Here is a 24,960-nt window from a genome sequence, read left to right as displayed (position 1 = left end):
AGCTCATAGAATAGTTAAAATCCACATGGGTTCAGAGTTCATGGTAAGAGCATGTGTTGAAAACATGTGTTTTTTAAAATAAGAGTTCATGGGAGTAGTTAAAAGTTTGTTTGTTACGAATTACAACAAGAAAATGCCGCGGGGCTTTCCTTACTTTAGCTGTAAGCGTTGCCATTTTTTTAGGGTCCTTTTCTCTGGGCGTCTTAGTCCTGGAGAATTACATATTTTATGCACACGTGGTGAAGGCTTTGCTTAGTGCCGCGAAGGGAAAACCCATCCTACCACGTCGAACTCTAGCCTTCTAAAGAGGAAGAGAGAAGTCCCTTATTTCCTGTCACATGATTTTTTTGAGAACCGGAAACGGTGATTTCTAAAAAATGTTCCTTGTCAAGTTTGGTTTCGGTGTAGTTGCTACAGTATGACTAGATAGAGGGTTGAACCCCGATCTATCTGCCCATTAGCTAATACCCTAATCCAGCGGTTCTCAACCTTTTTTGACCCATGGACCCCTTTTCCCTTCTTTTTTTTCTTGGTGGACCCCCTTATAATTTTTGGTCATAAAACAATATTCTATTTCTCAATATAATTTTTTGAGCTTTTAATAAACAAATAAATATTATATAATTAAACTTTATTTTGAAATGAAAACTAATTTAATGCAAATAAAGTATTTTACAACAATTATAATAATGAAAACTTCATTAACGCTAACTGTTTTTTGTGTTTTTGTTTTTGTAAATTCACGTAATGGAATGAATGTGTGTGTGTGTGGTTTTGGTACTTATGCAGGATACGGGCCGTGCTATTTTGTATATAGGATTTTTAAGTTATACTCAATTTTTACGGTATGTTTTGTTCTATTAAATTGTTAGGTAACAGCGTGTGGCCAAAAGCTGCCTATAAAAGATGCTATTTTTAGGCTGTATAAAAATGGTGTCCAGTATGTCCATCGCGGAATTAAAACAGTCCATGTCAGAAATATTTTTGAAGATAGTTGGAGAGACGAGATTAACGAGGAGGCTGAATTTAAGCCTGTCAGTCAGAGGAGTTTGTTGAGTTTCACCGGCAGCGTCGAGAAAGATGGCAAACGATTTTTTCCAATGTGTCCAGATATCTGCGGCGTCGGGTTGGCTGGGATCTAAATGTAGCCGTTCTGGTTTTAAATATTTCTCCATAGTGAGGAGAGGATTTAGTTCAATAAATTGTAATGAAAGAGTGACCAACGAGAACAGAATAAGGCAAAGAGTGGAGTAACTGCTCAAGTGGGCTTTATTGAACTAAATCCTCACATGAGGAGTCAATGAGAGAAGCATGCGTACCATGAGGAGACTCTCGAAAAAGGAGGAATCAGGGTAAAGGGAGGGGGGGGCTGTACAGGAAGTAGGAAAGGGAGATAATCAACGGATGCTGATGGGAGAGTTCATCTGATTTCACCACACGTTTTATCTAAAGTAGGCCAAAAGTATCTGGACTTGACCAGTTTTATAGATGCTCCCGTACCAGGATGCGCCAAGCTATGTAAACTGTTGAAAATAGCTTGACGAAGCTCTTTTGGGATAAACGGTCAGGGGTACTTAGTTGAAGTATTGCATAGGACTGAGCCGACTTCGTTTGACACACAGTATTCTTTCAAATTAGTGTATGACTTTATTTCGTCATCACTTTTTTGTGCCTGAGCTATTTCGTCCAAGTCGCATGCATCTATCTGCACAGCTAATGCAGGCCGAGACATACAGTCTGCAAATATATTCTCAGCTCCTTTAATGTACTCCACGTCAGCAATATATGCGGCGAGCACTGATAGGTGTTGCTGTTGTCGATCTGACTTTGCTGGTGTCCGACTATAAAAAGGCTCCGCATAATGGCTAATGGTCAGTGAATAATGTCATGTGATGACCCTCTATGAGGTGACGAAAATGTATTACTGAAAAATAAGCCACCAGTAGCTCTCTGTTGAACGTAGAATACTTGGCCTGGGCTTGCGAAAATTTCTTGGAAAAGAAACCTATAAGTACTGGTTTCTTATCTATTAGCTGGTGTAATGCAGCACCATCCGTAACCAGATAGTACTCTGGTTGAAGACTGCGGATGAGCTAATGCCGCAATTTCTGACAATTTCCTTATTATTGTTCTGAAAGCATAAGTTTCTTCTTCGTTTAGCTCAAACATTGCTTTAGGGTCCAACGGATAGTGGTAGCACTATGGTTGCATAATTAGGGACTAACTTGCGATAAGAACCTGTCATTCCCAAAAATCTCCGCAAGCTTTTCGAATCTTTTGGTACTGGAAAGGTTTCTAATTCTTTAATTTTTTTTTGAAGTAGGCAACAAGCCTTCTTTGCTTACATGAAAACCTAAGCACTCCGAATACACACTTAGCTAAGGAAATCTTTTAATTATTATCACTAAGAATCCTGAATACCTTATCTAAGTCTTCCTTGTGCTGTTGTTCACTTTTGCTAAAAACTAATATGTCATCTAAATATACGAATACACAATTTAATTTTAGAAATACCTTATCCATAAAACGTTGAAATGTGGCTGCAGCATTCTTTTAACCAAATGGAATGTAATTAAATTCAAGTAAGTCAAAAGGTGTCACGACTGCCGTCTTAGGCACATCTTCAGAGTGTACTTTAATCTGGTAATATTGAATTAATCGAAAGACTTTTTTCAAACTGTTATTGATAAAAGAATTTTTCTTTTTTTTAAAGAAATATATATATATATATATATATATATATATATATATATATATATATATATAGTTCTGATTAATGTCTTTGACAAAACCAGCGTTATTGTCCAGGCAAATTTCTACACATGCTAATTTCCTCACATGTTTAAGATGGCGACAATTAAATGTACTATTTTTGTATGCGTGTTTGAAGGTTTTTTTTTTTTTTTTTGTGTGTTTGTGTGTGTTTTTTTTTTGTATCCGGGCAAAAATTTTAGAATTTTGTACAACTGCGTCCTGCCATTAATTTGGATTTTATTTTTTTGTATTTATATATATTTTACAACGTATCCACCTTTGGACTTCTCAGGCCGGATCCTATTTAAATCACGTAAATTACTCGGTGGGGATCACGTAACTTTTTTTTTTGTTGTTGGTAGGGTGAGTTGTGTCACAAAGCAGTAAAATATATTTTTTTACTTGTTTGTTTTTTATTGTGTTTGTCCTCGGACTTTACTGTTACGTCGTCATCGTTTGTCCGTGTTCACCAAATTCACATATAGACGTTGGGCATTCACCAAATTATGGCGGTTATCATAATGTAATTCTTGTTGGTTAGGTCACCATTTCGGCGGGTCCCCCTTTTGGGGAATCATCGAAATTAATAAGACGGGAGTGTTGTAATGATCTAGAAACCGACCTGGGAATAATAATAATCAAGAAACAAATGCATTTGAAAACAAAACGGTTTTATATATATTTCAGCGTACATGTGGTATCGGGTTATAGAAAGTTCGTGATTTTCATTTTTGTCTCCTAACTCTGGAACCACTCGCTTCCCCGTCTTTCTGCTTCCAACACTTTTGTATCTCTCTGTCTTTCCCATTGGTCAGTCGCGTGTTGATGCTTCTATCATTGCCGCATGTCTGAGACAGATTTCTTCTTTGTATCTCCTTCCAAGACCGTCCTCTATTCCGATTGGCTGAAACCTCTGGTGACGTTGAGAGAAGAAAGGAAGGGAAAAGTAGAAGAGTAGGGAGAAAGAGAGAAATAAGGGAAGCATACCGTAGCAGCATCATAGTAGTAGTTCACTACAACTTTTTTCTAAGGCCAGGTTTCTAGCATTGATTTCTGCACTAAAGATTGAACAACTTTTTCGGAGGCATTTTTTTTATTATGGCTGCGCTAGTTGTTTTGTTTGGATACAGATGTGTTCAGGGTATTTTTCTATGATTTTCCCTAATTTTTTCTTTTTTTTTTTTTAAACTTTATGTGGAGGTCTTTTATGATACCATATTTCCACGTGGTATCATATGCTTTCTCAAGGTCCAAAAATATAGTTGTTACATGTTCATTATTTGTGAAGGCTGTTGCGAGGCTATATAAAGCATGTTCACGACTTAGCAATAAAGAAAACCATTATACCAGTATATATATATAAAATTACATTATTTATTTAAAACCAAACAAAGTTTATACATTAGTGCAATAATTGGGTAGCTCCACGTGTAAGCATCTTACAGGTAACAATCCATATGAAAAATATGCGAGCCTACCTCATGTTTCTGTTATTGTTCTCCGAGTGCGTGCTTATGAAGTGCGTGGTTTATACATGTGCCCGGCTTGGTGTCAAGCGAAAAAAAGAAAGAGAAAAAAGGAGGTAAACGGAAGTATTGTCAAAGGTCACCGGAAGCCGTGTGCTGCCTGCGCGCGCTCCGCTCCAGGCGTGTGTGTTACTGTACACAGCTTGTTCTGTGTCTATGTGTTCGATGTAGACAAAGCAAGTTTGGCAGGTCTAAACGGCTCACTATACAGTCTTCTGACATAATTTTCGAGGCGATGTGGTCTATACATCCTCTATATTTCTTTGCTATCCACATTGTTGACGTCTAAATACCATGTTAGACGGCTTTGAATGTGTTGCATTTTTCTAGGTTGATGTATATTTTCCCCAATTTGGGTGTGCGTATTATTGTTGCTGATTTTCATAAATAACAATGACATGATGGGAACATCATTTGAGATTTCACATTTCATTTAAATTGATTCGACACATGGACGAATATCTTTTATCTTGGTGTTTAATCATTCAAACGTTGCGGCTTCCGTCGTACACCCTCCAACATTCAACTAAGCAACTTTTTATGAATTTTTAACAGGACTTTTTATTGTTTACAAATTATCAAGCGAGATTCATGGCTTAATGGATAAAAGCATCTGTCAAAGTGATCAGAGGAAAAAGTGATGACTGCGAATTCAACTCTTGGCTTTAGAATGACAAAACACATTTAAACACGGACATCAGATCGAGCACTGTTATATGTTCCCAGGATTTGTTATACACAACTTTTTTACAGAGATATTTACACACTTCTTTATGGCCAACAGTTGCACAATACTTAGTTTAATGTGGTATATCAAACACTTCCCAAAAAGGGGATATTTTGTACAGGATAAAAAAAAAAATCATCTTGATTTGACTTGTTGGTATTCCCCAGTAGAAGTGGCGTAGGCGATTGGCAATAATCTAATTCCACTTTCCAATAGCATGGCTACTAGTTGAACCTGTATAAATTACACAGTATTTAAAATTTAGTGTCCAATTTAAATTTTTGCTGCAACCTTGTGTTTGTGGTTTCTTTTCCAAACAGACAGTCTCCATGTTGTATAGTGTGTTTGTATTAAAAAAAAAACAAAAACAAAAAAAAAACATGGAAATATACTAAGAAGAGTTTATTTTAAAAATATTCATCAAGATTTACAGGCATTAAGGCCTAGGGGCCACTCGAGGATAAGGGTTAATGGGTATGTATTAGTTATGCGATTATAGTGTAGTAATCATTCGTGGAGATTTTGTAAATTGGATTACTTAGGGGCGGGGCGATTCATCAAGAACTTGTTTACAATCAAATTATAGTCAGCTGGAAAGCAGGCAAACATGAGAGTTCCACAGGCGTGCAGTTCTAAGAAAAAAAGCTTTGTTCGTGGAATCTACATTTAGGTTTAGGCATAGATAACGAGTGGGGGAAATTATTGATAGTAGTTTCAGTTAGATGAGTGTTTTTTGTGACAAATAGACGTAGGGGTATGAAAGGAAATTTACGACAAAAGTCAATAAATGTTTATCTTTGCAACGCATTACCAAAATGGGGGATAAACGGAAATTTACAGGAAAGTAAATCCAAGTATTTATTGCACATGTGACACGGATAAAAAAAAAAACAAATAGAAACACGAGGACGAACACAGTAAAAATGCAAGACAAAACAAATACAAACACCAGTGATAATATTTTAAAATTAACTTTCTCATTATAACATCGGCACAGGAGAAAGCGAAAAGAAAGTGCGGGTATTCATCAATGACAGTATGCATCTGTTGTGGAAATTTGAAGGTAACGGTCCTTTGAAATCCACACTTAGTCTTTCAAAAGGCTGACTTGCCTTTATGAGAGTCTGAGGAGCCATCTTGAGAAACCTGGGTTTTATTTCGGAACAGACCCGGCAGGCTTTTGTAACTGCTCTCACATCTTCCACAGAGTATGGGAGATTTTTGATTCTGACGAAGTGTAGCATCCTGGTTACTCCCGGATGGCATAAGTCTCTGTGCAAAGAATGTAATTTGTCAGCAGAGGTGGTAGAAGAACAAATTCGAGACAAAGCGTCTGCAGCAGCATTCTGCTTCCCTGGACGATAAGCGATATCATAGTTAAAACAGGCAAGCTCCAGCTTCCATCTTGTAATCTTCTCATTTTTTATTTTACTCTTTCCCTTGGGGTCGAACATAAGAGACAGATTTTTGGTCAGTGATCAATTTTAAATGCTTCCCCAGCAGTAAATGCCGCCATTTTCGGATCGCTTTTACAATTGCATAGGCCTCCTTTTCAACCGCAGAAAGCTTCTGCTCAGCGGAGGTTAAAGTTCTTGAAAAGAAGGCCACTGGTCGAAAGTTCTGGGTTAGGGAGGCAGTGATAGCATGCTCTGAGGCATCGGTTTCGACCTCGAGGGGAAGAGAAGAATCTATGGCTACTAGGGATGATTTTGCAATTTCTTTCTTCAGTTCTCTAAAGGTGTTGGTTTGTTCCTTAGTGAGAGGAAACTTGGTAACTTTGGTAAAGGGGTGCAATTTCTCAGAAGTTGGCTATCCATTTTGAATAATGAGAAAACATTCCCATTGCTCGACGAAGAGGAGAAAGGTCTGGAGGAACAGGCAAGTCCATCAAACCTTTGAGCCTGTCAGTCTGGTTTTACTGAACCTTTGCTTATAGTGTGCCCAAGCAGGTCTACAGAAGCAAGAGAGTAGTGACACTTGTTTTCGTTCAGGGTTAGTCCATACTTCGCCACCGCCTTCATAAAACTTTGTAAATTGGTATCATGCTCAGCCTGATTTTCTCCACAAACTGTAACATTGTCAATGTAGGCGAAGGTTTCTTGGAGGTCCTCTCGTTTGATGATATCATCGATGACTCGTTGGAAACTGGCTACTCCATTAGTTACTCCGAACGTAATTTGACGAAACTGGTAGAGAGATCCAAAAGTTTCGAAGGCGGTATACTTTCGTTCTTCCGGTTTGATGGCAACTTGATGATAGGCACTGGTTAAATCAAGAGTGCTAAACACTTGGTAAGTGGCAATCTCATTTACCATATCCTCCATATCGAGGAAGAGGATAAGCGTCTAGTAGAGTATATGTATATGCATATATGTGTATGTATGCATATATATGTATACGCATATATATGCATATATACACATATATATATGCATATATATATACATACATATATATATATATATATATGCATATATATATACATATATATATGCATATACAGGGTGGTCAAAAAGTCAGGTAACATTTTAAAGAAAAACGATATTAGCAATACACGTATATTTAAGTACCATACATTGAAATATAAAATGAAACAAACATGAAATATGTTTATTTTGTTAACTTAAATCTTTCTTCAAAATGTTTAGAATTGTTCCCCTTTTTATTCCTGATTGGCGTGCCATATTTCGTGATGATGTTTTGGGGGTTTCATCCACAATTGCCTGGACAGTAGCAATATTCTCATCAGACCGACCCGTTCTTGGTCTTCCTGACCGAGGTAAGTCAACAACAGAACCGGTTTCATCAAATTTCCTATTTAATTTAATTACATGCTTTCGTGTTACAGTAAAGCCAGGAAACAATGTAGAGAACTGGCGAGCAGTTTCAGCAGCATTTTTATTGTACTGAGTGTACAATCTTACAATAGCAACCTTTTGCGGCGTTGTTAACTTTTGGGTGGCCATTATACCTGAAAGAAAGAAGAATATAAATGACACAACACATAGATTTAAAATTAAAGTTTATATATTACACTCAAATATTTAAACAAATAATATTAAACGAATAGAGATTATAATGGATCATATTGTTTTTTCTACCTTTAACATGTTACCTGACTTTTTGACCACCCTGTAGTAGAGTGAAACGATTTATCGTTTGGGAGTAATCCACAACAAGCCTCTTCTTATGATTCTCAGGAGACACTACAAGAGTTTGAGCTCACCACGGAGATTGAGAGGGTTCTATAATACCTTCCTTTAGCATACGAGTTATTTCTTATTTAATAAATTCGGCATCAGGTAGGGTATGTCTCCAGGATTTAACAGCTATTGGCCGACAGTCGGGGGTTAGGTTTGTAAAGAGAGGGGTAAGGAACATTTTTAATAGTGGTTAGCCCACAAACAGAGAGGGGGGAGGGGTTCTCCAAAAGGTATTTCTACTGACGAATGTCGGTTTAAAAATTTATGCCCGAGAATAATGTCACTGCATAAGTCTGCCATAATCGACAGCTTGATATTATTGTACACCTTTCCTTTCAGACTGAGAGATACAACACAATGTCCAAGCTTGGCAAGACTGCTAACCCGAGCTTCTTAACTTTATCAGGGTGGATGAAATTTTCGGAGCTCTCGGTATTGACGAGTATACTCATAGGTTCACCTCTGATTTTTCCCACAAGGACGAACGAGATAGACTTTTTGGGGAATTAAAACAAGGAACCGAAGAAGTAAGAAGAGACTCGCCATAATTCGTAACAGCCGCCGTTCGAGATCTACAGACACGTGCAAAATGCCCCTTCTTCTTGCAGTTTTTGCATATCGAGTTTCTGGAGGCACAACTCGCCCTGTTATGCTTTGGTTTTCCACAGAAGAAGCATTTCTGCCCCGGGAGTGCCGCTGCTGTGGGTTGCTCCCCATGCTCAGTCTGGTCGTTCTCGTCCTCTTCGTTTTTAGCAGCAGATATGGACGCAGTCAAAGAGTTTGACTGGGTGTAAGTAGATAGTTGTTTTTGAGCGGACTCCAACGTGAGCGCTTGGTCATACGCCGTGTGTAAGTCGAGTCTCTTGTTTTCCAAAAGTCCTTGTCTTATGTGGGATGATGAAATCCTGTTTATGAACGCGTCCCTTATGTATTCGTCCCCCGCCTGTATGGCCGTCACGACCTGGAATTCACAGTCCTTGGCAAGTTCTTTCAATGACTGTAGATACTGGTCCACACTTTCATTTGTCCGTAGACGACAAGTAGCCAATAAATGCCGACAGAAGATGATGTTTTTTGGGTTGAACAAAAACCTCCTCGAGGGCGTTCATGGCTGTCCGATAGTCGTTGATATCCGAGATATGTTTATATATTGTCGGAGACACCAAGTTGATCAACAGGTTTAAATTCGACTCGTCTGTAAGTGGTAATGTGCTGACAGAAAAGAACTCTCTAACTTTTAACTTCCGCTTCTAGGAATATCATGAACGACCACTTCCAGTGTATCCACGTGTCGGCAGCATCCATTTTTGTGAGATCCAAATCCAGCCGTTTAGGTTTCAGGAACTTCTCCATTGTTTGTGTTTTAGTTGTTCTAAGTAAAATAAATTGTAATGAAAAACTTCGATACGAAGTGAACTTTAAAAGGTTTATTTTACTTAGAACAGACCCAGGAACGAGACCTGTTACTTCGAGGAAAGGAAGAGAAAAGAAAGAAAAACTCAAAGGAAGTAACTCACTTCCGGAGAGTAGAAACGGAAGTTAAAAGAAGTTGGAGAGTTCTTTTCTGTCAGCACAGTTTTTATTTCAGAAATTTTGTCAGATATGACTTATATAGTCATCTTTAGCAATACTAGAAAATTTAAAAACAAAACCTGGTTTATGAATTTCAATGAAAAGTAAAAAAATTTTCATGTTCATTTTTGGAAATTGTTTTCATAAAAAATTTGAAACCTTGTTTTCCCTATAAAAATTATTTGTTTACAAAATTAATATTTTTGCCATCATTTTAAGTAAAAGTGTCGCATCTGTGGGGATGTAGTGGGTTTATCAGGTTTGTGTCTAACTCTCTGACTCCGTAGAAATAAATAAAACAGACATTATATTTTAAGGGTAAATAAAAAAGGCAACTTTATTTACTATTGGGGGTTATATAGAGAAAGTTTGTTCGTGTGGCAGAAGAGAATTTTGTGAACGTATGTGAGAAAATCAACAGAAAGAATGTTCATTAGGTTATACTTATCGGTTTAAGTGGGAACAAAGTTGGTTTGAATTTATTTCGTGTGTCTTCCTTTTCTGGTTTGCATGAATTAGGCAGTGTTTAGTCATTCAAGGCGTTCGGGCCATAACATGGGGCCAGTACGTCGTTTTTGAATTTCATAACCTACAGGTTCCTTATTGTTTTTGTTTACTGAACAGGTTGTTCATATTTGGCTATCTGGGGTTCGTCCAATTTTTGATGTTTATCTCTTTTTCGGGGCTCCTCCGGCCACATGGAAAATCAACCGTCTTGTCTTTTCTCTCCAAAATGGGCCTCACAAAGTGCCTTTTTTGGGTTCTCAGTTCCACTTAGCGGATTTTGCCGTCTTTGCTGGGGATTGCTCTAGTCACCAGCCCCAGAGGCCACTCGTTTCTTTTGTGTTCTTTGTCTTTCCTGAGCACCACACTTCCAGGTGACAAATTTGTAATGCTATCTGTTGAGTGGTGCATTTTAATAGAATAGAGATAAAAACAAACAGGAATTCAAAGGAGGAAAATAGACACACGTGTTGACTGATGAGGAGAACTCTATATTTAGGGGAAGAACAAAAAAGGGGTTATGGGATATGTACAGGGAAAGGGAGGTAATAGAGATACGAGAGTTATCGGACTTTCAACACTATCGGCCCATTTTTTGCGGGGCTGCAGCAGAGGCAGATATTGGTTCTTCCACCTATTCCAAAAGGTCTGGGCAAGGTGTTGGACATGTCTCCACTCCACTGCCGACGAAAAACATCCTTTGTGTCGAATTCACCAGGCGGCGCAGAGACGGAGCCGATCTTTTGTGTGAGCAGGGTTGCGGGAGTCAGTGGGATTGGATCTTCTGGATCGGTAGAGACCGGTACAAGTGGTCTGGCATTGATGATGGCAGTTACTTCTGCAAGAAAGGTAGTTAACACCTCATGTGTCAGACGAGTGCTCCCGTGTTGCATCAACATAGCGTTGAGGATTCTTTTGGCTATACCTACCATCCTTTCCCAGGCTCCGCCCATGTGTGAAGCATGAGGGGGATTAAAGAGCCAGGTGCAGCCAGAGTTTGCGAGATGGTTTCTAACTGCGTTACAGTCCAAATTGGAGGCTATTCCCAATTCTTTCCTTGCTCCGATGAAGTTCGTGCCTTGTTCCGAGCAGAGAAGTTTGACTGGACCTCGAATAGCAAAGAATCGACGTAGGGCATTGACCAAGCTCGAGGTGTCAAGAGACTCCAACACCTCGATATGGATTGCTCTGGTGGTCATACAGGTGAAAATGGTGGCCCATCTTTTGCAATGGGCTAGCCCGCCACTGGTTCTCCTAGAGGTGACTGGCCAAGGTCCAAACATGTCCAGCCCTACATTAGTGAAAGGAGGGGTGATGGCAACGCGATCTCCAGGTAGCTCGGATAATTTTTGGGCTTGTACGGATCCCCGGAGCTGCTTGCACTTGACACAGGAGTGTATCACTTTATTGATGCATCTCTTGCCACCGACAATTCAGAGGCCAGCGGCTCGGACAGCACCCTCTGTCAGATGACGTCCCTGGTGGTGAATAATCTGATGATGATGACGCACCAGCAGGGTAGCTAAGTGATGCTTTCCAGGAATGATGATGGGATGCATTTCTTCCTGGGGCAGTTCTGCTCTCTGCGTCCGCCCTCCGACTCTGAGGAGGCCTGGTACATCGAGGAATGGGTCTAGAGACTTGATTGCACTGTTCGAAGGCTGTCTTTTCGCTTCTTCGAGGCAGGACATGTCTTTAGCGTAGTTGTGCGTTTGCGCCGCTTTAATCATCACCTGTTCAGCCTGCGTTAGCACCTCCACGCTAAGGGTTTTGCAATAATGCCATCTGCTGCAGGTTTTGCCTTTGTTTTCTCTGCGAAAAGTCTGGGCAATGTGTATCAAGTGGGCCACAGCTCGTCTAACCGCAATCCATGATGAGAACCTCTCAAAATAGTTAGGGTCCAGTTGAAAAGAAGAACTAGTGAGAAATGCAGTCACCACTGGACGGGATCTCAGTGTCTTGGTCTGGATCAATAAGGCCATAATTTTCGCCGTCAGCAGATGGTGCTGAGGGTCGGGATAAGAATGCTGGTCCGCAGAGCCAAGGTGCATCATGAAGCTGGATAGCGGGAACAGACCTAGTTCCACAGTCCGCCGGGTTCTGGTCGGTAGATACGTAATGCCACTGTTTAGGCTGAGAAGTGCGGCGTATCCTCTGAACTCTGTTAGCCACATAAACATAAAAGCGTCTGACTTCATTGTTGATGTAGCCAAGAACTACCTTGCTGTCCGTATAGAAGGTGGTGTCAGCCTCCATATCCAATTCCTGGTGTATGAGGTCTGCGAACTCCACCGCTAGGACCGCAGTGCACAGTTCCAATGTTGGTATGAAGGTTTCAGCTTGAGGGGTCAGTTTCGTTTTTCCCATAACGAATGCAGTCTCGCAGCTTCCGTTTCCAAAGGTTAGCCTCAAGTAAGCGTCTAGATCCTTGCTTTCATTGGCATGATCTTCGGGTGGGAAGGCCGCCATGACGGCCCTCTTGTTGGATGCGATCTTGTGCAGTCTCAGGTTGGATACTGCCAATACGGCTCTGGTCTTCTGTAGCAGGGAGATAGCATCCTTGATAGTTGGGACGGATGTTAGGCCGTCATCTATGTAGAAGTTGCGTCCTACGAACTCCTGTACATCCTGGTTGCAGTTGGGGTGTCCTTGATGCACAGACTATCTGGGGCAGTAGGCTGATACCGCTGGCGAAGGTCCGTTTCCGAATACGTGCACATTCATCTGATATTCCCTGACCTCCCTGGTGATGTCGTTATCTTGGAACCAGAGAAATCTTAGGAATCTCCTATGTCCTGCCTTGACTCGATATCAGCCATAATGGCCACAAGGTCCCTCCGAAATCGGATCAGGACACCCACGAGTGTGTTGATTAGGTCAGGCCCAGTTAACAACATATTGTTGAGCAATACCCCGTTGTATTGGGCGCTGGAATCGAACACCACTCTAATCTTCCCGGGCTTCTTGGGGTGGTATATTCCGAACTAGGAGAGATAACATCTTTCTTCGTTCGTGGCCAGAGGAGGGGCAATCACGGCATGTTCTCTTTCCAGAAGTTTTTCCATGAAAAGAAGAAAGTCGTCTTTCAGTTGCGGGTTCCTCTTGAACTGTCTCAACAGGGAAAGAAGCCTTTTAGCGGCTTGATCCCTGTTGTTGGGGAGACATTGTCTGGAAGGCTTAAAGGGTAGTGGGGCTATCCAGCTGTTGTCGGGGTCCTTTTCTAGGTTTTGCTCCATAATTTTCAGGAAGATAAGATCTTCAATAGAGTGTCCCGCACTCTCATCCACTGTGAGTTGGAACACTGAGTGGCCTAACCCCTGGTGTTGAGTCTGGTTGCGATCGGGGGTCCATACCTCTCCATTATATGGATTAAGTAAGGGCAAGGCTCAAAAATGGAGGGGTGGCCCTTCACTAGTGTACTGGTGAAAAAGACACTAACGTTTTTGTTTTTTATCCTTTCGGGGCAAATGTCTCCCACCACGATCCATCCCAGATCCAATTTCTGGGCATGGGAGGGCACCGCGCAGACCGTTGATCATTCACCAGAGCTTGTGGGCTTCAATGACGTCGTGTCCTAGAAGTAGCAAGATGGGTGCATCCGGATCCAGGTTGGCAGAGTGTATGTGGTTTTCCCGTCGAGAGACCCCATTCTGTATCTTAGTGCTCTTCTTCCTAACGCCTCCATGACTCCGGCACAGGTTTTCAGGGTGTATGTTGAGGTACGGCCCCGGTCGTCGAAGAACTCCGAGCGAGCCAGGGATTTGTTGCTGTGCTCGTCAATTACAGCATATGCCTAAAGCGACTTTTCTTGTCCACTTGCATATATGTTAACAAGACAGATCTTGGAGCATGATCATCCATTTAGGTTGTCTCCACAGATTTGTAAACAATTGGCCGAGACATCTTCCTTCTCCCCGCCATGCAACGGCATGGGTTTAGCATTGGCTGGTGGGGTATCGGGTGTGGGTGCATCGAGCTTTCGTGGCTGCCGCTGCCACATTCTGCGCATTTTAGAATGGCCTTGCATTCCTTCGCTATGTGGTCTGAGGTGAAGCAGCATCGGAGACACATCCCATTTTGTCTTTCCTTTCGGACAAAGGTTTTTTCTTAAAGGCCCAGCATTTTTGGAGAGGATGAGGCGCCTCGTGGATGGGACAGAGTCGGTTGCAGTCTTTTGTTTCCACCTCGATCTTATGGACGGAGACCTCACAGCGTCTCGTCCTTTAGGAGATTTACTGTCCATTGTCCGATAGAAGCTGGGGTCATTTCGGTCATCTGCTTGCTGTTCTATGAAATCGACAAAAACAGAAAGGCGGGAAGGACACTTGGTGTTGTCATTTGTATTTGGCACCATACGATGCCCACTTGTCTCCTATAGAAGGTGGTAGCTTTTTCACTATTTGCCAGATGCCGCAAGCAGTGTCCAAGATGGCGAGGCCAGGTATATCCCCATCGTCCTTCAGAGCTTGAACCTCTGCAAGAAGATCGCTTAGGTCTCTAAGCTTTGTGTAGTCCTTTGTAATCTTAGGAAACACTTTGAGTCTCTTGAAAATAGAGTCGTCAATAGCTTCGACGGCTCCGTAGCATTTGTCGAGCCTCCTCCATATCTCAGTCCCTTTTCAGGCCGGTTGAAGTGAGCAGTCTAAAAAAAAAAAAATATACATTTTAACATTTCATAAAACAGTTTACATACAATAACATTTTTCCACACCAGAAAAAAAATTCTCACGAAAAAAACCCGTACAATTAGTGAAAAAAAAAACAATTCCACATTAGCAGAAAGTATCCATTGTTTCTTAACAAACAAAAAAAATACACATTGTCTTTTCCTAAAAGTATGCAAAGCTTTTACAATTTTAGCTGTATATAATTGTTTAACCTATAAATTCATAACAGATATTTGATTGACGTGTTTCTCTGTAATCGTAACAATTCATCTCATTCCCCTCTGTAACTAAAGTTTATATGTTCTATTTCTTCTTTTTTTTTCTTCTTTTTGTTTTTATAAGTATGTCGATTGATATATCTTTTTTCAATTCCCACTGTTTATCTTTCTACACCGTAACATACCATTTTTTTCTGTTTCTCATATGTAAAATCAACAATTCGTTATCTGTATGTCGATCGAGCTATCTGGGGTTTTTTTTTTTCTTATTTCTCTTAATTTAGCATATAATATAACTATACATAATTTTAATGTGTCTTTTTTTCCGTTGTGTCTATATATATATATATATTTTTTTTTTTTTTCACTGTTTAATGAAAGGACCCTACGTTGTTGTTTTTTTTTCTTTTTTATGTGTAGTGTACTATATTTTTTTTTCTTTTCGTCATGTCTATATGATATATTTTTTTATGGTAACCACCAGGTTCGAGATTTTTCTTTTTTTTTTCACACTCACGACACCATATGAGAGTTTGTTACGTTGTTTTCACCCCAGGTTCGGTATCGCATTGTGTGTGCGAACTGGTCAACGGACACCAAATGAGTCTTTGTTGTATTGTCTCTATAATAAAGGGTTGAGTGTTTGTTGTGTCATCTCTAATAATGGATTAGAATAGATGACGCGTTATATTATATATTTATGTTGTATCATAAAGGGAATCGTGTGTGAGTGACATGTATTTTCAGAACCTACCTCTGCTTCTTCGATGTTGGACCATCTGGAATTTCTCATCCTGGAGGGAGACTTAATACCTGTTTTTGGATGAAGATTCAATCGCTCCAAGACAAGGAATTAGTTCTATAGTTTATTTCACTTTTCCCAGATGTCCTGCAGAAGTTGGAAAGTGAAATTGGCCTGTGTGAGTTCTTCTTCTACACACGTCAGCGTTCGTCCCCCCTCCCCCCAGTGAAGAGGAAGAGACAACGGGAAGCCGTCCATTGTCTTCTGAGTCCAAATCAAATCTCCACGATTCAGCTAACCTGATCACATGACTCACATGCAATCAAATCAGCTGATCTTTTACTTCCGGTCAACGTGTCTACACTATAATTCACCTCTTCCCTCTTTCTCTCCCTCTCTCTACCTTAACACACTTGCATATATGTTAACAAGACAGATCTTGGAGCATGATCATCCATTTAGGTTGTCTCTCTCCACAGATCTGTAAACAATTGGCCGAGACATCTTCCTTCTCCCTGCCGTGCAACGGCATGGGTTTAGCATTGGCTGGTGGGGTATCGAGTGTGGGTGCATCGAGCTTTCGTGGCTGTCACTGCCACATTCTGTGCATTTTAGAATGGCCTTGCATTCCTTCGCTATGTGGTCTGTGGTGGAGCAGCATCGGAGACACATCCCATTTTGTCTAAGGATGTCTTTCCTTTCAGACAAAGGTTTTTTCTTGAAGGCCCAGCATTTTTGGAGAGGATGAGGCGCCTTGTGGATGGGACAGAGTCGGTTGCAGTCTTTTGTTTCCACCTCAATCTTATGGACGGAGACCTCACAGCGTCTCGTCCTTTCGTGCCCTTTAGGAGATTGACTGTCCATTGTCCGATAGAAGCTGGGGTCATTTTGGTCATCTGCCTGCCGTGCTGTGAAACCGACAAAAACAGAAAGGCGGGAATGGCACTTGGTGTTGTCATTTGTATTTGGCACCATACGATGCCCACTTGTCTCCTATAGAAGGTGGTAGCTTTTCCACTATTTGCCAGATGCCGCAGGCAGTGTCCAAGGTGGCGAGGCCAAGTATATCCCCATCGTCCTTCAGAGCTTGAACCTCTGCAAGAAGATCGCTTAGGTCTCTAAGCTTTGTGTAGTCCTTTGTAATCTTAGGAAACACTTAAGTTTCTTGAAGATAGTCTTCAATGACTTCGACAGCTCCGTAGCATTTGTCGAGCCTCCTCCATATCTCATACAGTCCCTTTTCAGGTTGGTTGAAGTGAGCAGTCCTTAGTCTGTTGGCTTGGTCTGAGGAGTGTCTGCCGAGCCACTTGACCAGCATATCCATCTCCTCCCGAGGAGAAAGTCTTAATCCCGAGATAGCGTTCAGGAAAGACGATTTCCAGGCTCTATAGTCCTTAGATTGGTCGGAGAATCTTGTTAGACTTGTGGAGAGCATTTCCCGGTGGGCCATATATAGTAAAAGGTCGTGTGGAGGGTCCAGGGTTTGGTCAGGAGGAGTTCGGAAGTGCTGATCGGCCGGGGGAGCGACTGGTGCCTCCGACTGTTTTAGGGACCTCTGGCTGATGACGTAGTCGGTAGTACGTTGTAATGCGTCGAAGGGCGGTTGCTCGAGCATAGTACTGGCTCTGTGGCGATGAGAGGAGGCGACTGAGCCTTCATCTCTACTGGAGCAGGTGGCTGTGAGAGCCACTTCCTTTCGAGCTTTTATTTTTTTAAATTTTGTTTTTAACTCTACCTCTTTCTGTAGCACATTAATCCTCAACATTTCAAGCTCCTGTTCTAGGTTCTGCTTCGCTGTCAATAAGGGCGAGATGAGCTTTAGCTGCTTCCGCTCTGGCCCAAGCTGAAGTAGACGACTTGGTTGAGGCTGAAACTTTCGACCGCGTGTTGTATGATGCGACGGAAGACATCTTGAAATTGGTAACGTATCTGACTGTAACAAGTCTGTTCTGTTCGGCTGAGAATTTCTGCTGCTGCGCTAATTATTTCCCACGTTGACTGGGCTAATCCGCTCAATACAGTTGCACAAGATTTTTTTTTACTGTTCTGGAACTCGAGCCAGTTATTCCTCAGAATCTTGCTTTCAGGTACCTACAATACCGTCCAGCAGTCACACTTCAGAAAGCATGCGTTGGGCAGACAGATAAACTCAAATTAACATAACAAAAACAACTATTACGTTGAAAACGCTTTATTAATTAGGTAAAAAAAATCTGAAACAAAAATAGGGTTTGTATTACTGTACACATAGATTCGAAAAAGTTGTCAAAAAACAAATATATAACAAATAAATGTTATTAAAGGCAAGATAAGTTACTTTTCTACCTAACTGGATAATTTTTCGTGTTTTTATTTAATGTAACATGTTTATTCAGCTCGAAAAACATACTGTGTTTACTGATGTATTGGAAAATTAAAGATGGCGCCCGACTCTCTCGTTAACACGGTAAGTTTGGGAAAAGGTGCTATAAATATAAAACTAGACAAATTACTGTTAGAAACTCGCTCAATATATGTTACCGTGACATAGGTTGACATATATTCGGTGGGTTTTTAATAGTATTTTATCTAGTTTATTATTTATAACACCTTTTCCCAAACTTTGTTAAAAAGAGAGTCGGGCGCCATCTTGAATTTTCCAATACATCGGTAAACACTATGTTTTTGGGGCTGAATAAACATGTTACATTGACTAAAAATACAAAAAATATATCCAGTTAGGTAGAAAAGTAACTTATCTTGCCTCTGATAACATTTATTTGTTATATATTTGTTTTTTTGACAACTTTTTCGAATCTATGTGTACAGTAATACAAACCCCAAAAATAAAACAAAAGGAGTAGTTAAAAGGAGAGAAAATAATTAAACAAAAGGAAATAATACATGAAAATAATTGTTTTAGACAGGGCTTCCAAATTAACAAATTCTGGGATATCTTTTATCTTTTTCAATCCACTGTTAGGTGAAAGTCTGTAAAGTTAGAAAAGTGTCTTTTCTCCATTAAATTGTTAGGTGAAAGTATGAAGCCGTTAGAAAGTGTCTTTTTGTTTTTATTAAATTGTTAGGTGAAAGTATGGAGCAGTTATGTCTCTTTTTCCTAAGAAGGTTGTTATTTTAGTACAGTGCATAAACTACACAAGCGCCCACAAAATAAAAATAGAAATAAAAGTCTGACAAAATATATAAGTTCTGTGCGAGCAAAGGAGAGAATGAATTAGAATTTTTCCAAATTGTATATAGAACTTAAACACTGGATTAATTAAACATAAATAAGTGTAACGGTAGCACAGGGGCCAAAAATGAGGACTAGAGCACAACTGATGAAGAAAATATAATTTTTATTTTTCACGTGGTCGCACCGCATTCGCAGTTTACAATTCTTCAACGTGAAAACTGAAATAAACAAAATAAATGCAAAGAGTAGAGAAGACTACCTAATAACAATGTCCAGTAAATTTGAGAAATGATGTGAATGAAATTCTTCGTTTCCTCACCTCTTTTATGCCTCAAGTTGACCCACACGCACAAGGATGTTTACTAACAGCACGCCATTCTCGATTCTATGCGTGAAACGGTGTTTACGGTGATTTTTCCCTTACGTAGATTTGGGCCGCGCAAAGGGGTTTAATTTGTTTCCGTTTACAATAAGGTTTCAAGTTTTTCATAGAAGGAATAGGCAGGTAAAGTCGATGAAGATGAGGAATAATGGGATGTTCTGAACGTACCTCGTGGCTTAGAACGGGAGATAGCCAGTTCATGGAGTCGAGTAAAGGCCGTGTGTATCGTTTCAAATTCCGCGGTGAAAAGGAGGAAGGACCGAATCGAAAACGAGACTAGGACGAGATCGCGTGGGAACCCGAAGTTCTCAAAGAATAGCAATATGAAATTTTTCCTTTACTTTTTTTGGGGGGGGGGGGAGAATGCCTAACCGGCTAAGTTTTTTTCAATAAAGAAAGATGAAGAAGGGAAGAAATAAGAAAAGAAAACTATATAAAAAAAACTCGCACAGAGATGAATGAAAAGGAGGCACGAGGCACCGGTGCTCTTAAAGTATGTGTCCTTTGTTAAAAAGGGAACCCGATCTGGAGACACAACAGTACCTTTATAAATGATGTCCCAGATAGTAGCTCCCTACATCAAATTGACACTGTGCCTTGTTTGGGGTAAAAATGCAAAAAGAAAAAAAAAAAAAGAAATTGAACAAATCAGTGAAGGAAAACTATTAAAATTTTTATCAATCAGTATAGTGGAAAGGAGGTTTGAAATTATATTTTGTAAATAAAAATAAATATACATTTAACAACAAACAATACTTTTAATTATATTGTATCGATAAAAAAATAAAAATTATTGAATAAATACTGAAAATTTCATGACATTAAAAAATTCTTTGGTTTGTTTACAAAATCAAGTTCCTCATAAAAGAGGCAGAGGGTATGTGTATCAACTTTTTGTCGTCATTTTAATTAAAAACGGTTAATCCATTAAGAAAGGAATTTAAGTTCGAAATCATTATTTTTGGAATTTTTGCTTTAATTTTCATAACTACAAGGTGACCCAAAAAAATAAAAACGGGCACCAACTCTAATTAGGCCCCATTTCTTAGTGTTTTGTCTGAATGAAATGAAACTTTGGTTATAACTAGTTTATTATATTCAAAACATCACATCAAAACACTAGGGTCTTTGGCCTTTTTTTTTCTCTGTTGACTGTAAAATGCTCAGAAAAACAATCGAATGTCCTCTGTTTTTTTTTTTTTGCGGGGGGGGGGGGGGGTCACCCTGTATAATAAAACAAAAATATGAATCGATTTTTTTTTTTTATTTGAACAAATCAGTGAAAGAAAAACTATTAAAATTTTCTTTATCAATTAGAATTATGAAAAGGTTTAGAATTAAATTTAACAACAAATGTTTTTTGATTACATTTACAGATAGGAACTATTTACAATGCCTCCCCACGGGACAGAGTTAGACACCAGGGTCGTTTTTTAACGTGGAGAAAAGGAACGAAAATAAAAATTGTCTCAGTCGTGAAGGATTTCTCCTCCACTGACAGAACAAGAAATTGAAGTGCAGCATCTGAAGAACAGATACTACACTTTGATCTTGTCCCGAAGGCAAAGAGTTTAAAAAAAAAAAAAAAAAAAGTTGAATAAATTCTGAAAATTCTATGAAAATGAAAAAGTTCATTGGTTTGTTTACAAAATTAATTTCCTCGTGAAAAAGGCACGGGGGGTGGGGGGGCATATCAATCTTTCATCTTTATTTTTATTTAAAAAAATGGAGGATCCATTAAGAAAGGAATTCAAATTTCAAATCGTTACTTTGGAATTTTTGCTTAAAAGAGAAAAATAAAAACAATTTTTTTATTTTAATTATTTTTTCTTAATTTTATATCAAGATTTGAATTCTAATGTATTTTTCTACAGTTTCATTGATTTAATGTTTTTTTTTTTTTTTTTTTTTTTTTTCATTTAATTAAATGTTTTGCCTTTTATATTAGCCCCCTCCCGAGAGGGAGTTGACACGTCTCAAAGTGGAGGCAAGAAGAAACCCAGAGGCCAGATATTCACTTTCCATTAACGACGGGAAGCGAAATAAAATCTTTATATAAAACCAGTCGTTGTCCAACAGATTCCAGCTCCCCCAAGGACGGATGGCATCCCCAGGTAGTGCCAAAAGAGAGACAGCCAACAGCAGTTTTAGAAGTATGTCATAATACATGTCTGACACACGCACGCAGCAAAAACACCAAGAAATAAACTGTTACATATATAGGGATAAGACCACATATGGTCCAAATTGTGAAGAACCACAGACATTCAGTTAGGCCATGTAATGCATCAACATACACAGATTTGGGTTCTTACAAATACACACACGTCGAATTTATACACCTTTAACATGATTATACAAAATATACCCTTTTTGATTGGACGATAAAACGCTTTCAATAATTACAGATTTCAAGGGGTTTTTGCTAAAATCGTCATATTTTAAAAACCAAAGCAACTTAAGTTCTCAAAATACCACCGTTTTGTTTGAAAATGAATATACTTTCAAATAAATTAATAAATAACAATGTACATTATATATTTTAAGAGTTTTAAGCAAATAAAGTGCTAAAAATGTTAACATCATAAAACAGCGTTTTCGGTAAGATTTTGTAATGAACAACGAAAGGAAAGAAATAATGCCTGGGAGAGTAAGCCGTCGTCGTCGAAATACAGGATGTTAATTTCACGAACACAGGAGACACGATACATAACCAAAACGTTGGATGGATACAGAATTATCGCATGTTATAAACTGTCGCCTGAAGCGAATAAAATGAAGGTTAAAGTTCACTTTGAAAGTTAAAAGAAAAAAAAAGGAGAAAAGAAACATTAAAAAAAAACAAAAAAAACTATAAGTTACCTCTCTCATATATTATATCAACGAATTCATTTTGCCATCATTTTGTTTGGACTGAAGATATATTTTTTTTTGTTTTGATATATTTCTCGTTAGCATTTTCAGATAGTAGATAAAGATATCCCTTCCACACCCTTTTTTTATTTATTTATTTATTTTTATTTACACTCATCCCCTCCCTACCGTAGTTTAAATTGTTATAATAAAGTTGATTTTGAAAATATTATCACTGGTGTTTCCTGTTTCGTTATTTTCTCGCATTTTTATGGTGTTCGTCCTTGTGTCTCTATCCATTTGTTTTTTTTTTTTTTACCCGTGTCACATGTGCGATAAAATACTTGGGTTTTGCTTTCCCGTAAATTCCCTTATACCCCCCCCTTTTGATAACGAGTTGCAAAGATGATTTATTTGCTTTTATCGTAAATTTCCGTTCATACCCCTACGTCTATTTGTTACCTAATTTCCCACCCTTTGTCGCATATGTAACAATATATATATATATATATATATACACAGGTTGGCCACAAAGTCATGCACCAATGTTAATTAAGAGTTAAAAATTTTAAAAAGTTATAGTAGTAACATTTATTCAAATTCAAAGTTCTTTACAAGGATTACAATTGCTCGATATGTTCGCCGTTTGCAGCTATGCACGAGCCAATACAAAATTCAAAGTTCCTGTAGACACGATTCAGTAAATCAGCATCCCCATCAATTTGAAGACAAGCATCAATGATACGACTCTTCAGATGATCCAAATCACAAATCTTCGTTGAATAAACAATTTGCTTAATGTGATCCCAGAAATAAAAGTCCATAGGGTTTAGGTCAGGCGACCACTCTACCGTACCTCTTCAACCGATCCAATTTTTTCCAACACTTGTGCACGTAAAACCTGGACGCCCACTTCACTTTTTGTCAATGACGCTACCAGTTTCTCTGAATTTGTTAAGCGACCGACAGAAGTGTGTGACACATTTTCATGAGGATGGTTTCTGTTGAATTGCTCAGTAACACTTCTGTTGGTTGCACCATCACAACCAGATAAGAAAATTATTTCTACGTGCTGCTCTGTAGTTAATGGCATGTCTAATCTGAAATAAAAAAAATTAAAAAATTATAAAAAATAAATATTAACATTGGTGCGTGACTTTGTGGCCACCCTGTATATATATATATATATATATAAAAAAATACAAAATCAATATTTAAATATTTGTAGGAGATGCTCAGTTTCTAGTCAAGTTCTTGTTTACTTGCCTCCCCACGAAGACAGACACAAGGCCAATTAATGTGAGGAAAATCTAGCTTCCCAAAAAGGATCAATCTGGATAGAAACAAACATAAAAATTGTCTCAGTCATGAAAGATTTCTCCTTCACTGACAGAGAACAGAAAAAGCGAAATGTAGCATCAGTTTCTGTTAGTGACGTCATTTGTTTTGAATGAAATTTATTTTTGTCTATTTGTCGTAATTCTTAAGCTTCACACCCCTTAAGAATTACGACAAATAAACAAAAATAAATTTCATATTTAAAATTAATTTGATGTCCAAAATCTAAGGCATAACATTTTCAAAAGCTAATAATTATGGCCCACTAATTGTAAATATGGGGGTCAAACGCCTTAAAAAAAAAAAAAATCCTTTAATTCTATCTCTAACCCTAGGTACGAGTGGCAAGCCTCCTCCTCTTAAAATCTTCTTTAGTCCTAACAATAACCCTAAGTCTAAGTAGCAAGCTCCTCACCAAACAAAGTTCCTTGGTAAGCTAGATATATGTCTAAAAAAAAAAAAAAAATCCTTCCTTAAAGAAAAGCACACCGTTTATCACCCATAAAAAATAAATTAGTCAACTGTCCTAAAACGCTAGAATGGTCTTGAAACGGTGAATTATTTTACATTAAATTTATGTGAAACTAACCCCCACTCTAAATTCTAAAATTGTTTTTGTTTTGTTTCTATCAAGTCTTCAGGGTGTTCACACATAATTTTCCTTAGCTCTATCATTAACCCAAAGTCAGAGTGGGGTACCTCCCCACCCTCTCATAATTGCACAAAGACCCTCTTAAAACCACACATAATCGTCTTTAGAAAAAAAAAAAAAAAAAAAAAAAGCACACAGAATTTATCTCCAATAGAAAAAAAATAGTTACCTGCCCTAAAACGCTAGAATGGCTGAAAATGGGGAATCATTTTACATTAAATTTTAAAGTAATACTTGTTTATCTTTCATTAAAGTTTTTTAAGGTATTCACACATAATTGTCTACAAAGGTAAAATCGCATATTTTGGAGAGGTGGTCAGATGGGGTGGGGTGGGCTTAACGAAAGGAATTATTAACCTACAATAATACCAAAGAAATATTGCAATATATTTATTTTTAAACAGTCTTAGATTTCGATTTCAGTTATTTGTACATAAAATTCATTACAATTCAGCTTTGAGTTCTCTCACTTCTTTTCTTTTAATGGATACATGGCAATTTTAAGGAATTGCAGCATATTTATGTGCATTTATTGCAGATTATTTGGAAACCATTAACTTCTGGATTCCAGTTATTTTTTAAGCATTCAAGTCATTCTTAAGGTCATTCAATTCATCCTTAATTTCATTAAAGTCATTCTAAGTCAT

General features: G+C 38.7%; 1 long non-coding RNA gene across 2 annotated transcripts in view; it reads left to right on the top strand.

Moving 5' to 3' along the window:
- The window catches only part of LOC145254666 (uncharacterized), a 155,668-nt gene extending 133,113 nt beyond the window's left edge, over positions 1-22,555 (top strand). For both annotated transcript variants that reach the window (XR_013863788.1, XR_013863789.1), the window contains exon 6: positions 21,419-22,555. This is a non-coding gene — a long non-coding RNA (uncharacterized LOC145254666). The remainder of the gene's footprint in view (positions 1-21,418) is intronic.
- The last annotated feature ends 2,405 nt before the right edge of the window (positions 22,556-24,960 follow it).

The sequence above is a fragment of the Euprymna scolopes genome, chromosome 30 (assembly GCF_053919585.1).
Source record: "Euprymna scolopes isolate OS-2025 chromosome 30, ASM5391958v1, whole genome shotgun sequence".
Classification (NCBI taxonomy): Eukaryota; Metazoa; Mollusca; class Cephalopoda; order Sepiida; family Sepiolidae; genus Euprymna; species Euprymna scolopes.
Note: the sequence above shows the minus strand (reverse complement) of the source record. Positions and strands in the feature narration are given on the sequence as shown.